This window comes from Adiantum capillus-veneris, chromosome 3 (assembly GCF_014529385.1).
Source record: "Adiantum capillus-veneris isolate H3 chromosome 3, ASM1452938v2, whole genome shotgun sequence".
NCBI lineage: Eukaryota > Viridiplantae > Streptophyta > Polypodiopsida > Polypodiales > Pteridaceae > Adiantum > Adiantum capillus-veneris.
This window is the reverse complement of record NC_140933.1, coordinates 150667159-150682113: the sequence shown is the minus strand read 5'-3', so window position 1 is coordinate 150682113 and position 14955 is coordinate 150667159. Positions and strand designations below refer to the sequence as shown.

The 14955-nt window shown below is 39.1% G+C and overlaps 3 pseudogenes; 2 read left to right on the top strand and 1 right to left on the bottom strand.

Annotated features, from left to right (window-relative positions):
• The window catches only part of LOC147461940 (uncharacterized), a 1751-nt pseudogene extending 1110 nt beyond the window's left edge, over positions 1–641 (top strand).
• Positions 642–5062: 4421 nt separating this feature from the next.
• On the bottom strand, positions 5063–5833 carry LOC147461939 (photosystem I chlorophyll a/b-binding protein 2, chloroplastic pseudogene; annotated as a pseudogene).
• A 733-nt stretch (positions 5834–6566) lies between these two features.
• LOC147461938 (S-adenosylmethionine synthase-like) lies at positions 6567–7015 on the top strand (annotated as a pseudogene).
• Positions 7016–14955: the final 7940 nt, after the last annotated feature.

Sequence of the window (14955 nt, the reverse complement as noted above, 5' to 3'; positions counted from 1 at the left end):
AACATGAGTGGCATTTGCTTGTTACAACAATGCTTGGTTTTTTGCTATAGCTAACAGATGAGGAATTGCGCCAACTTTTTGATCCAAGTCAAAAATATCTCAAACTAGTTATTGATTGTGCTGTGCCTTTAGTTTGGAATGTTCTCCAAAATTTGTACCCATGCTTGCAGCTTGAGCCTCAACTAGTGAACATTAAAACTATACAAAATGAGTGGGTAAAAGGCTTGGGTGAAAACAAGTGCTCGATCAAGCTTCTAGAAAAATCTTTGTAGAAAGAGAAGACATTTTACCAAAAAATATTTCTAATTGAAGAGCTATATGATGCTCAAAATAATGATGATGCTATAAAAGGCATAGAAAGAGTAAGAGTACAAACACAACAACAAAAAGACAATTTCAAGAACTACTTTTGAGCAAACACTCCCGAGCTGGCACACCTCCTTTCTTCCTCCTTGAGCACACACAATAGTGTTTCTACAAAAGCCCACCTTGGAGGCGGCTCTTTTGGAACTATATCAAAGTGTTAAGTGTTAGATAAAAATTTTCCACATAAAGAATACATAGCCAAGGTTATCCAAGCAGCTAGAAGCAATTAGACATTAGATGGTCATGTAGTGCTAGAAGAAGCAACTCAGCTCTAGATCTAGTTACATGGAATTGTGTGTAGTGGGACTATGTTGAGATAAAGCATAACCAATTAAACTTTTTCCTCTTTGGAATGGAGGATTCTTAAAAGGATGGCTATGGATAGATAAGGCCAATTAAGAAAACCTCCTCCACAAGAGTTACAACATAATGTGGAAGATGCTAGAAGTCTAGATCGTGCTCAAAGAAATGTATTTTGCATTGTTTAAACCTTGATTCATATTGTTTACTTCATTCACTTAAGAGACATCTACAGAAAAATTTTGAGACTGGAAATTCACTTTTCCATTTTCCAAAAAGCATAGATGTTGTGTACGCACTCCTTGGAGGCTGAACCAACTTAGCAAGACTCAACACTTCACTATGCTTCGTGCTCTACAAATTATGAGCATGAGCTCGTAGCTACATGCCAAAAAAAGAAACCTTGGTTGTTTCTTAAGTGTTTTAGTAAAGAAATCATAAAATTTTCTACAAGCCAAGATATATATTCTATCAGCTACATTATTGAAAGATTTTGAAAATTGTAAAGTTAGAAGAAAATAATTGAACTAATCCATTAGAGGCACACATTAGTCACCGAATTTGGAAAGGGATGGCTCCTAACCAAAACAACGGGTAGTTGATAATTTTGGAGTAGAATTGGACAAAGATGCGGGACTGAGGCCCTGGGATGAGGAACGCTTATACTTTTTCTTTTGAAGCCATTGAGAACGTCCTTTAGTTCAAACTCTGGATACTAGTAGTTTGTAAAACAACTTATTTCTTGAGCTCATGTTGTACATATTAACCTTTGGTTCATTAACATAAATTTTTTTGTGTAGCACAAATTAAGTGAATATAAAAATAATTGTAGCTTACAAAGAAACTAGATTGTGTTCTCTCTCTCTCTCTCTCTCTCTCTCTCACTCACACACACACACACACACACAACACACACACACACCACACACACACACACACACACACACACACACACACACACACCACCACACACACACACACACACACACACACACACACACACATTTGTTACTTGTCTTTATGTTTTCAACACAATGAAAAGATATACTACCCCACAATGATGTCATCCTGGCTATGTATCTCCACTATAGCCTTACATCTTTCCTATCTACATTAAGTCTGTATCCACCGTGGGATGAACCCCTATAGGGTTATGATGGTTGCAAGACCTTAGCTGGCAACTAATAATGTGGTTTTTTCTTATATGGGGCCTCACCTACCCTGCCTTGATGCGCAATGGTAGCTCTGCTCTAATGTGCCGGACCACATCAGAGGCGGCTAACATTTTGGGATTCCCCAGGAGGAATTAGCACGCTCTACTCAGTGCTTGGGATGTTAACAATTCTGCACGCTACACGTCATGAGTGATGGTGGTCTACCTTCTTCTATTTAAAGAGGTGAGGGTGTTTCTGCCCCTCACTTAGCCTTGTGTGTGTTCTACTTGCATAAAGAGTTAGGGCCATGTGTGTTTGTTTACTCTTTGCTGTACCAAACATGGAGCTTGCAACTCAATCGATAGAGGTTGGCCACTGATTATTGAACTTGATATTATGGTTTTCTTTCCTTTTTACTTGTCTTAGGATAATGTAAACCTGTTAACAGGGCTATGGTATCTTAATCACTGTCGCTTAGGCCTGGTAAGGCCCACTGTATGGGTTGGATATACTTGACAGTATGTGAAAAAGGTTTGAATGGTTTAAACACTTGCTGGGAAGCTATGGTCCCGCAACAGGTTTCTATTCTGAGTAGCTCTACGTAATACAATTCATTGGTTTGATTAAAGGTGCTCCTTAAATATTGGGTGTGGCATAATGCTTGTTGACGCTTGACTTGATAGAACCTCGATTTTTGGTTGCTTTGCATAAATTGTTCATTGGTTTAAATTAAAACTATTGGGGTATGTTATATGATTGTTGTCGCTTGGCTTGACAATACAATACTCTGTTGATGGTCACCTGATGTACTGATGGTGCATACTGTTTAAAAAAATCTTTTGGGATGGGGGGGGTATACCCCGAGTGTTTACTGGTTTTGGACTTGTTACTGGTAGTACTTACAGGTCGTGCAAAATACTGGCTGATTGAATATTGGGGTTACTAATGTTGGATTTTTAAATATATAGTTGCTGGGTTTTTTTTTTTTTTTTTTGGGGGGGGGGGGTGCCTTGACTGCATACTAATGCTGGATTTGTTTGATACAATACATTTTTTGGCATTCACATGGTTGGGTATAGTTTAAAAAAACCCATAAAGGCATCTATTCCTTTTACTTCACGGTTTGACATTTGGTCTGGTTGGATACCGCAAGGGTTCTCTGCCACTTGATTTGCTAAGAGATGTATAATCAATGTAATTGACATACAAACCTGTGAAGGATTGGATTCCATGAACCCTAATGGGCATAAATTGTGTCCTTGTAAATACTTGATGAAAGAACCTATATGATATAGTTAACCTACTGATGGGTAGAAACCGAGACCTGGTAAATTTGTTTGAATTATTGTAGCATGTATTCTTCTTTTGGGCAATTCTGGGTTGGATACAATGCTTACTACTAGTGCTCAATTCAGGTCTATAGTGTCTGAGTATTATGTTTCCTTGGAAAATTTTGCTCACTTGGCTGTACAGGATGTGAGCATCTGGGACCGGTGCTAGGCCTTCTAGTCTTGCTCAATCAACGACTTGGCCAACTGAATATTGAGAGTTTTTGAAACTCTGCGCTACTTTACCGTACATAGCTTGGGCTACTTGATTGATACTGAGCTTACTATTATTGCTCAGGTAAGGTCGGAGCTGGCTTAGGTTTGTGATCCCTGCTCAATGTGGATGTACATGGTTTAAATATTTGGTTGAGCAATAGGGTTACAGTGATGCTAGCCGAATATGGTTGAGAGTATTGATGAATAATGTTGTTGACTTTGGTAGACATGGCTGCAAATGAGCCGCTTGTGAAACTGTAAGTGGTTGATTGTTACATTAATGAATGGGCCATGGTGGCTTCCTTTTGTTTGGAAGAAATGAGGAATCCCAATCCTCGAGTGAGTACTTCCGAGTGGACAAGAAACCAAGTGAGTATAAGCAATGACAAAGATTAGATCAAGATCTCAATACATAGTCTATAGAGTATAGTGTAGCAAAGTAACCATGTTGCTTCTCAAATAGTCTCTAACAAAGAGCCATACTCTTCCTTTAATGTGTTCACACACATTAAAATTGTCTCAAACAAAAGAGCCATACTCTTCCTTTAATGTGCTCACACACACATTGATACACAATCATATCCTTGCTTTTGAACCATCTTGTTTAGCATATTCCAAAACTCTATTTGTGCAAACTTATTCTCCATGGTAAATTCACATGTTGCAATTGTCATAAGTTCGTGCACAAGTAGATCAAAAGATGATAACTCAAATGCCACATGTCCATCATAATGCGTAGGTAGCTCTTGAGCTTGAATGATATCCTTTGCTTGCTTGAGTGCCATGTGTAGGTTGCTTTGTGAAGGCATTGTATGTAGTATACCAACTACTCTGGAGGGACCATCGGACTATTACTAGTGTGTCCTTCATTCCAATGCCTTGTGTGCTTTCAATAGCAATGCGAACCTTCTAGAATTGACATTGGCCATGATTGAGAAGGAATATTTTTTCACCAATAGCAAGTTCAATAGCCTTTATCTTCACCTGCTCTCCCATTAGAGTTAATGGATGCAAATTGAATGCATTAGTTATTTCATAATGTTGTATCACAAAAGAGATAGAAAGTGCATAGATGCTATCGTCAAACATAAGAACAATCTTGTGGCGACATTGTCGTCCATAAATGGTAGTAGAGAGGGAGTCACGAAACCTTTTGCTGATTTGAGACAGGCAAGAGAAAAGGAAGAAAACGGGTGTGTGTGCATGTGTGTGTGTGTGTGTGTGTGTGTGTGTGTGTGTGTGTGTGTGTGTGTGAGAGAGAGAGAGAGAGAGAGAGAGAGAGAGAGAGAGAGAATTGATACTGCAACGCGGGCCCCTCTCCTGGATTTCCTACTTCCTCCTTGTCATGGATCTCTCTCTCTCTCTTTGAACATTCAAGACAGACTTCATTATCTTCATTAACAGGGAGAGATGAAAGGCTTGAACGAGAGGCATTTGGTCAGAGAACAGTGGCAAACTTCCGATGCAGATAATAACTAGAATATGCATGTTCTGTAATCAAAACTGACTCATACCCTCAAGGTAATGCAATGAAACATGACACAAGTAAATTGACAAAACAGGAGAAGGCACTGTACTGTTTACACGACAAATAGGACCTTCCAACCAAATAAAAGGTTTTTACAAACTCTCAATTGTCATACAAAGGAAGCGAGTGTCAATATTTTCTCCAAGTGATGGAGGTACAACGATCACCGCTCATTTGGTCAAGAAAGCCCAGAAAACGGTGTTGTGGCCAAGGTCGGAAAGATGGGCGGTAAGGTTGTCAATGAGGCCAGTGCCCATGTAGATTGCTTCGAACCAAGTACCCATAACGACCAACATATCGAGTCCGCCATTCTATATCTCTTAGTCCTAAGCTCCTTGATCTTCTCAGGAGAACCAGAGCCCCAGCCAAGAGGGCCGAACTAGAAGCCACCGGGATAGCCAACATCTGTGCCTGTTAGCTTGTTGTTGGTGAAGATGGGGTCAGTATTCACTGATCCTGGAGTAATGATGTCTACCCATCTTCGGCCCTCATCCCAACCTAAGAATATAAGATCCACTACATTGAAGAGGGTAGTCGTATCTGTGAAATACTCGGACTCTCCAGCTAAGTACCAGGATGGGGTGTTCAAAATTCCTACTTTGGTGAGAGCCTCTGGAATGAATATTCCAGCACCACCCAACATAGCCCACCTGCAGTCCACTATTTTTGATTGCACAAACCACTTGAGAAGCTCAGGCTCGGATCCAAGACCAAGGGGGTCAAAGCCAAAGTCCCCAGGTAGGCTTCCATTAAGCCATTCCAGAGGAGTGCTGCCAGGGAATCGCAAAGGCCTGTTGGCTGTTGCCGCTAAAATGGTGAGGGCCGTCTTTGATGGCGCAAATGTAGTTGGGTGTAGCTTGCAATGCCCATCCGAAGACAAAGGAGCCCTTGCTCACGTTGGACGCTGTCACAATTGTGAGGCTGCTAGAGGAGCACACCATGGATGCCATAGCCACAAGCTCGCGGTGATAGATTGTAGTTGCTCATCTTTCTTCTAGGCTGCTACCTTGCAATCACAAACATAGATTCTGCTGGGCGTCCACAAGCACAATGACTCTCTCTCTCTCTCTCTCTCACACACACACACACACACACACACACACACACACACACACACACACACACACACACACACACACAAAACTTGACTCTGTCAAAGTGCGCACGCCGGTGCGCGCTCTTTGAGAGAGAGAGAGAGAGAGAGAGAGGGAGAGAGAAAATGTGAGAAGCAGCTTCAGCCTTGCAAGATTGTTTAGAGGCTACTTCCATGCCCTTGACGCATAGAAACCCTAAAAGATGTCAACTTTTCTCTTCACCTCGGAGTGCGTGAATGAGGAACATCTAGAAAAGCTGTGGGATCAAGTGTCTAATGCAATGCTGGATGCATGCCTACAACTGGATCAAGAGATTAAGGTGGCTTGTGAGACGTGCACCAAGACTAACATGGTGATGATCTTTGGGGAGATTACCACCAATTATGGTAGATATTAACTATGGGAAGATTTGGGACAATAGCTGGGAAATTGGTTTGTGTCAGATGATGTGGGTATTGATGCTGATCATTGCAAGGTTTTCGTTAACATCAAACTGTAGAGCCCATACATTTCTCAAGGTGTGCATGGACATTTCACAAAAATAAGGACGAGGAGATTGGTGCAAGAGATCAAAGGGCATATGTTTGGTTATTCTACTGATGAGACTGATAAGGAGCTTATGCCCCTCAGCCATGTCCTGGCTACCAAACTAGGTGCCATGCTCATAGAGGTAAGCAAGAATGGAACTTATGCATGGTTGCCCAAATGGCAAAACTCAAGTAACAGTTGAATACAAGAATAAAATGGTGCCATCAATGCCCATGGTTCCCATCATAGTTCATATGGTCTTGATCTCTATGCAACACAACGAAATAGTTACCAATGACAAGATTACCACTGATCTATAGGAGCATGTTATCAAGTCTATGCTACCTAATAAGTACCTGGATGAGAAGACCATCTTCCATCTGAATCCTTTTGGAAGGTTTGTGATTGGGGGGCCACAAGGTGATGTTGGCCTAACAAAAAGGAAGATCATTATTGATACATATGGTGGTTGGGGAGCTCATGGCGGAGGTGTTTTCTTAGGCAAAGACCCTACCAAGGTGGATATATAGAAAGTAGAGCCTACATCCAGAGGCAGGCTGCCAAAGAGTGTTGTAGCATGCCACTACTGATTCAGAGATTCTAAAATAATCAAGTTTCCTCATCCCCACGCGCCCCTACAACTAGTATAGAAGCTGTTGTATTAATGCTCTTGCTAAATTCTTTTGATATTTAGGTATTCCATACTCATTTCATTTGCATAAAACTTATGGAGCGGCATCAGTTTGTCAGACATAATATAACATCAACTAAATAATCAAAGTGTAGAATAACATTTCAAGAACTTCTCATGTGCCCTCCCATTACCAACATATAAAATCATGCACAAGAGCACCCACACACACAAAATCCTTCATGGTATGATCTCTATCAACCTTAATGACCTTCACCGAGAAGAGTGTCGCATTTTGGTTGCAATGACCCTGATTTCACCTAGGAAGTAGTTAAGCGTTTGAAGTTAAGAAGGCTTAAGATAGCCCTCAAAACTTGCCTTGTATTTATCTAGTTTGAGTGGCACATTGGTATCACTACTACTAAACTGATTAATATACATAAATTTCTTTTATTGTGTGTGTGTGTGTGTGTGTGTGTGTGAGAGAGAGAGAGAGAGAGAGAGAGAGAGAGAGAGAGAGAGAGAGAGAGAGAGAGAGAGAGAGAGAGAGAGAGAGAGAGAGAGAGAGAGAGATTATTCAAAGGGAAAGGAGTTTTCCACAGGATGAGGGCCATGGGTTCCACAAATGGAGCACATTGCAAGCATACTTTAGCATGAGAAGCTCGAATGAGGCAAGAGCATACCTAAATGGGCAACTAGGGTGACATTCATATCAACAACCATGTAGCTAGAGAGAGAGAGAGAGAGAGAGAGAGAGAGAGAGAGAGAGAGAGAGAGAGAGAGAGAGAGAGAGAGAGAGAATTCAAAGGGAGAGGTGTTTCGCAACGGATCAGGGTTGCAGGTTCCTAGAAGATGGAGACAGTGTGGGTGTAGTTCACCATGAGAATCTTGAGATGCTAGGATGAGGCAAGAACATGCCTCAACAACTAGCTCGGTTTTTTATTGTTGTGGCGACAACCCTATGGCTAGAGAGAAAGAGAGAGAGACTATTTGAAGTGACCCCCCGAAAATCCAGCTTTGCATGGTTTCACACGGATGTCTTGGACTAAAGCCGGTAGATGGCCACGGGGTTATGGAGCCTTGCACTCTTCCTCTACATCCTCTTATTTCCTGCCTTCTCCATGCAACAAGATGTCCTCTACATCCAGTGCATGTGCAATACCACCACCGCGCTTAGTAGCATCACGTTTGTAAGGAATTTGAACACAGCTCTATGCAATTTCACCTCATTGAAAGGCAACAAGTATGGTGTAGAGGTTTTCACCAGAGATCTAAAAGTGGCCATGGAAAATCTTGGCACTGTGGTTCTCATAGCATATAGTTAACATTCGTATTGTATGGCTAATTTCTTGCAACTAAATCCCTTGAGCTTGTTTGGAGGAACTTGCTTAGTTATTGCCTTGCTCGGAAATATTCGCTCGCCATTCGGTAGGACTCAAAAGAAATATGGCACCTCGACATATTCCTTCGATATGTTGTATAGGGGTGTAGCACTTATACTTACTACCTTACATATGGTTTGTCTGAGAAGGGGTAGAACTTACTTACTAACAACCTTTTATGTTACAAATGACTCCAAAGTATAGATTGACTACACGTATGAGCACTGTCACTGACCTTGAAAAAATAGCGGCAATTAATGACAAACTCTGTAAAGTCAAGAAACAGGTATATGTGGCCCACTTTGAGGATAAATTTCCTAAAACTCGTCTCCGGCCTTATCTCATGAGAGCTTGCAAAGAAAAAGGAGCTCTAAAGGGTCCTTTTTTCCTGTAAATGAAACCATGTCTAAATAATTGAGTAGCTTTGACTTTCTGGTTGACATCTATAACATGTGGGATACCCATGCATCACCTGCATACGATGCCAATGCTAACTGAAAGTTGTGTTGTTTCCATGGGTGTAGGTGAGGGTTACCTTCTCAACTATGGTTTTCAAAGTTCCTTGGATTGAAGATGGTGGATTTCTATATCTTTAGGCTCTTCACTCTTCTTGTACTTATGTAAAAGTCCATCTATATATGAATGGGAATTATACCACCTTTTCACTGACTTAGTTTCTAGAGTCTTTTGTAATTTGAAAGTATTCTTTGGTGTTTATGTTATATTGTTACTTGAAAACACACACACACATACACACACACACACACACATATACATGCATATACACACACACATACTCCCAAAAATTTAATACGGCTTGAGTCAGGACTCATCATATAGAAATATGAAATTTCTCTAGATTGTTCTTACAACATTAAACTTTTCCCCTCCTTTCTCCCTCTCTCCTTCTCTCTAATGCAAAATGTAGTAAGTAACTAAATATCAATCTTTTCCTTCTTCTTCTCTCATCTAGTCTCTCTCTCATCCTCTCCATAGCTTTTACAAAAAAGTTGTTAATAAAGAACATTTTTAAAGACCTTGTGTACCTTAGAACAGGTACACAAAGGAAAAATGTCTTTGAATAATTCCCATGGAATTATCAGGTTGAAGCAAAGTACACAAGAAAAAACAACCTATCAAACCATCTACATCCGGTACAAAGATGCTTGTTTCTTGATGCATGCCTTCCCTAGTGAAGAGTTTACAGGTTATGAGAAAAACACTATGAAAAATTTTTCTAAACAAAATCTTTGATACAAGCATCAAAGCATCTCTGATGATCAATTGAAATCATACTTAACATCAAGGAGATCAATAATTTAAGAGAGATGAGAGAGACGATGAGAGAGAGAATGATGAGAGAGAGAGAGAGAGAGAGAGAGAGAGAGAGAGAGAGAGAGAGAGAGAGAGAGAGAGAGAGAGAGAGAGTAAAAAATCTCCAACTCTGCACTCTACATCTACAAAATACCTAGCCCAAACCAAACAACTTTATATGCAGCTTCCTTTGAAGAATTTCTTTTTTCACCCTTCTGGTTTGGGCCACTCGTAGCATGTTTCTTGAGGAACAGTGAGGGTTGTTTGCTCTACATGGGAACAACCAATCCTAGATATGTGGGGAACTCAATTTTGGGGAGGGAGAGAGAGTAGAATGTGTGCGTGCGCACGTGCACACACACACACACACACACACACACACACACACACACACACACACACACACACACACACACCACACACACACACACACACACACACACACACACACACACACACAGAGAGAGAGAGAGAGAGAGAGAGAGAGAGAGAGAGAGAGAGAGAGAGAGAGAGAGAGAGAGAGAGAGTGAGAGTTTTTCGCTCCCCACCATAGACCTACTTTGACCATCTCTTGTTGTAGCAATTGCTGTTACAATTGACAATAGTCATACTAGACAATGATAGAGAGCCTCCAACAATAGCAAATGTGAATGCAAGGACACACTTTTCTAGATATTTATACCATCTTGCACCCATGCACAAGTGACTACATTCCTTGTGCATGCACTCACATTGGAACAATCAGTGCACTCAAAATGGATACTTTGGTCAAAAAATGTGTAAGGTTTTCTAAAAGCTAAAGTTCAAGTAAGAAACTATGAATACTCCTTGATCATGTAAATATGGATGTTCCCAAACTAAATGACTCCTTGAGATCTTCCTCTTCTCTTCTTTCCATAAACAGGAAATACCATTAAATTTTTCTTTCTTGCAAATGGAATTTTTGAAGGACAAAAGGGTACCAAAATATTCATTTATATATATTCTTACAACAGTTGTGGAATGCTCTCTCCTAGCATAAATCATGATAATGATACACAAATTGATTTAAATTTTAGTACAATTGTGATTTTCGAAGATTACTTGGCATACACGTCAATCAAAGCTTTGCAAATAAGTGTAGTGCAACATATAGCACATCTGGGGAGAACCCTTACTCTGCATTTGCAAAAAACATCCAAAAGCTTTGTGGCATGTCAGTGTTGCACATATAAAATAGTCAATGATTCCAATAGAACCCATCTTAGACAAGACACCATACTTGATCTACGTGTTGTCCAAAGCTTTGCCAAGGACATAGTTTTTCCCCCTCATCCTTGGACTCATTGCCTTTTTCTTTTTGCCTGCGTCTGCATCTTCCCTCCTTTAGGTGGATACTCTTGCCACAATAAGTTGTCAAAGTCCAGCTCTAGCTAGGGCTCAAAATTCGAGTCCAAAGTAGCATCAATGGCCATTTAATGTACCCTTTGGAATGCAAGACCTAAAGAATTCACAATAAACTAGTATATTATAACTTAGTATAACAATCCATTTGATATATTAGAAATTAGTTTACTAGTCTCATTCATTTAAATACTTATAATGTAGTATAATGGTCCCATTTGGTACATTAGAAAATAGTGCTCCCATGTTCATATATATGATACAAATTTGCTAGGTAAACTAGTACACTATAACTTAGTATAAGTTCTATTTAGTATATCAGAAACTAGTATATTAGCCCTAATTGTTTGCATATTTTTTGTTCCATTTAGTACATAAGAAATTAATGTATTGGTTCTCATTCATTCACTCACTTATATGTGCAAACATGTGTAAATACCCTTCATTGCCTCGAGTCAAACATGAAATTGATTTTTCTTATAACAATTTTTTGTTAATGCATGAGGAAGTTGAATTTGCATATATCTTGAGACTCTCCATAGATGTTCATACTCAAAATTAATGTATTAGTTCTCATTTATTCACTCGCTTATATGTGCAAACATGTGTAACTACCCTTCATTGCCTCGAGTCAAACATGAAATTGATTTTTCTTATAACAATTTTTTGTTTATGCATGAGGAAGTTGAATTTGCATATATCTTGAGACTCTCCATAGATGTTCATACTCAAAACAACACTACAATATCTCTATAACATCTTTCTAGAATGCTCCGCAACCCACAACTAAAACAAATATTTAGACTTTGGATGCACAACCATGCTTTTTGACCAATTGGACAAACAAGCTCAAATACATAGAATTTAGGTTATTAAGTAGACAACATTTTCAACTATCTCAAAGCCTTGTTAATAGAGCTTGTATATCCCAAAAGGTATGTAGAAATTACCTTATTAAATCTATTGTATGTTCTCCAAAATGCATTTAGCTCTCACTTTCTAATGTGCTAATATTTCAGCGATTGGAAAGATGTCTTATTGCTGCTGAAAAAGGTTTTGTATAACAAAAACATTGCAAGTAAATAGAAACAAGATTCAAAAGTTCAAAGAGCTGATCAAGAAAATGACCTAAGTACATATACAAAACTTTAGGCTTCAACTAAAAATCCCAAATTTCATAGAGTAAATGCACTTGTTGTTATCATAGTTACTAGAAGCTTAGTAACATCTAGCACAACTCCAAAATAATGTAAAATACTTTTTCCTACAAGTATAACTCTTTCTACTTTGGTAGCGACTTGGCTAGGGTAGGGAAGCATCACTCATGGGTGAGGGTGTGGGAGCAATGAGTTGGAAAAGAGTGGGGAAATCATGAAAGGCCATCTAGAATAGGAAGAAGAGGATTAGAGTGATATATGCATGAGTCCTACTCTACACACTACTCTAATCATGCACACAACACCATAATCAAAATAATCAAACAACAAATAGAGAGTCAAGAGATTAGAGAGTGATTGGTTCTTACACACACATTTAGATGCTAATATACAACTTTAAAGAAAATAATGAGAGAATAAAGAGGATTCAACTTCAATGCATACATTAATTGATTCATGAAGCTAGTACACGTGCCTCCGAGCCTCCACGTCCATAGCCTCCTTCTTCTCCTTCTCTGCTTTAGGTTATCTTCACAAAATGATCTCTCCCTCTCACATGACCTACAATTTACTTATATGCCCAGGATTTAAAAAATTCATGGTTGGCCACCCAAAGCACATAGAGTAAACTAGTAGATAAAATTGGCAATCACATAGTAAATGGAAAATGTGCATGGAGAAGATGAAAATGGATGCTGGTGTTGGATGCTTCCAACATTCTCCCCTTGCTAAAAGCTTTGTCGTCCCTTTGACAAAGCCATGTTGTGGAAGATGCTGAAGGAAGAATGTGCCTACAAAAGAAAAACGTCGATGAAGTAGCAAGCTCAATCATGTGGCAATAAAGCATAAGGGCTCTTGAAGGCAAAAGCATATTTGTGGTAATGAGTAAGTGCAAATAATTATGAAATGTTATACTGCCAATAAGGACATAGTAAATTTCACTTGCAAAAATTTAGTTTTGAGCTTAAGGACGAGTTTATCAATAATGATTTAGCTAAGTTAAGAAGATTACCTAAATGCAAGATTCCCTACTTGTGTCTTTTAGCTTAGATTAGCTAACTAACTCTCACAATTCCAAATAAATGGTCGCATTTTTCACTTGAAGCTCAATGGAAGTCTTTTTCATTTCATTTTTCTTGTTTTAACTTTTTATTCTTTTTCTTTTTCCTTTTTCACATTAATTCAAAAGCATTTGAGTGTGTGATTATTTTGTATTCCTAGAGCTTTTTGCTTTGCAAAGAAAAGCGCCCACATAGAGAACCTCTATGGCTCTAGTACCATAGGCAATACATGTGAGTGATGTACCAAAATCAAGCCAAGATTTTTCTTCGAGTTTAAGCTTTACGCCTGGTGGTAGTGCTTTGTCTTATGATTTTAAGCATAGATGGACTTGAGCTTTCAATTGACATGGATATTGAGCTTCAACATTGCATGTTTATTGCCACAGCTATCAAGAGACACATCACATACCTCCAAGTATACTACTTTCTTCTATGTTACATATTTATGGAAAATTATATTTGATGACTGTGGGTTTCATTGTTTGATTGGATGTATTTAATTATGTTTTTTTATTTTCCATTAGAGATGTATAAACTTGTCCTTGCTTTAGTTAATTGACCTAGAGTTTAGGCTTATCAATGAGGCTTGAGGTTAGTAGGCCATGAGTTTAGGTTGGCGCATTTACTTGATTACTAGTCCTAGTTGGTAAAATTATTTGAATGTTTGAGACCTTAGGAGTGTTTTAGGCATATAAATACTTTCTTAATCAAACAATAGAGAACACTAATGAGAATACAAAGGAACTGGAAGAAAAAAAAAAAGTGCCAGCCTGTGGTGTAATAGGCTCTTTGGTATCCAAGTCTTCAATGTCCATGGTATCTCAATGAATGTATGCCAAGCTCTCCTCACATGTGGTCATGAATGTCTAGATTGTGTTAGCACATTTGGGGTAGGCCTCTATAAAGGTTGTGAACATGGTGTAGATCTCTGGAGAGTGGTGCATTAAAAACTCACGGATGCAATGTACACGACCAAGATTTACAAGCTCATGCCACATGGAAATCCCCTATACAAATGGCACTATAATAGGATATTGCCATGACTATTCATCATCATGGCATTATCCTTACCAAAGGCCTTGTATGTCATAGCGTTAAGCCAATGATTATCTTTAGAATGTGAAATGGTGTGACCACCTAGAGCAATGGATACACACCATGATGGAAGCAAACCAGTTATAAGAGAGTTCCAATACACCTTGGAACTTTGAAGTAGTTTATTGAGAACATCTTGCCATTCATGAATGCCCACTTACATTAGAATGTGAAATGGTGTGACCACCTAGAGCAATGGATACACACCATGATGGAAGCAAACCAATTATAAGAGAGTTCCAATACACCTTGGAACTTTGAAGTAGTTTATTGAGAACATCTTACCATTCATGAATGCCTACTTACAGACGCTGAAGTTTTTGCATAGCCACAACTTCCTACACAATGATCTACATGCTCACAAATATTGTTACACTTTGGCACCAAAGGTGTATATGTCAACATCATTGATTGAGGA